Raw genomic sequence first — 793 nt, 5'->3', positions numbered from 1 at the left:
ATATCACCAAGTCGGCATCTATTTGATCGTAAAAAAAATAAAAAAAATAAAATAAAAAAATAATGTGGTGGAACATTATTATAGTTCAAAATGAATTTTAATTTGTTTTAAGTTATTGTAAAAAATGTGCAGTATAAAAATTTTCATTTCATTTTATTTTTGAGAAATCAGAAATCTGTGAACAGTTTTTGATTTGCTTTGCTCAAGTTTGCTTTTTTTTTTTTACTTCGTTTTATTTTTGATTAATCAGAACGATGTAAACAAACGTTTTTGTTTTATTTTTTGTTTCAGATCAATCAGAACGCTGTAAACAAAAGTTTTTATTTTGCTTTGTTTTGTTTGTGATCAATCAGAATGCTATAAACTGTTGTCAACCATTCAGCCCTGTTACTCAAGTTACTGTAAAAATATACAATAATTGTTCTTTAACTTATTGAAATGTGATTTATGGGAATGTCAATTTATTTATTTAAGATCATGGGAAATTCAATTCCAATTCGAGTAATTCGAGTTTATTTGTATAGCGCTTTTCACGATACAAATCGTTGCAAAGTAGCTTTACAGTTTCTACAATTATCAAACTTATAGCAAAATTTGGTAGTTCTGTATGTTGTTTCAGGGTTGGCATCATCTGAGGTCCTCTGATTTAATGCCTTCATATCGCATCATATACTGTACATCACAAAAATGACTGCTGTCAAGGTTGCTGTTTCATCAATGTTTAAGTGACGTGTGTGACGTGACATGTGGCCAAGTATGGTGACCCATACTAGGAATTAGTGCTCTGCATTTA

The 793-nt window shown here is 29.4% G+C and overlaps 1 protein-coding gene across 1 annotated transcript in view; it reads right to left on the bottom strand.

The window, feature by feature from the left end:
- The window catches only part of LOC107671284 (formin-like protein 2), a 93612-nt gene that overhangs the window by 17595 nt on the left and 75224 nt on the right, over positions 1-793 (bottom strand). The gene's annotated exons all lie outside the window — the stretch shown is intronic.

The sequence above is a fragment of the Sinocyclocheilus anshuiensis genome, unplaced genomic scaffold, assembly GCF_001515605.1.
Source record: "Sinocyclocheilus anshuiensis isolate Anshui unplaced genomic scaffold, SAMN03320099.WGS_v1.1 scaffold284, whole genome shotgun sequence".
Classification (NCBI taxonomy): domain Eukaryota; kingdom Metazoa; phylum Chordata; class Actinopteri; order Cypriniformes; family Cyprinidae; genus Sinocyclocheilus; species Sinocyclocheilus anshuiensis.
The sequence above is the reverse complement of the archived record's forward strand: the minus strand, read 5'-3'. Positions and strand labels throughout refer to the sequence as shown.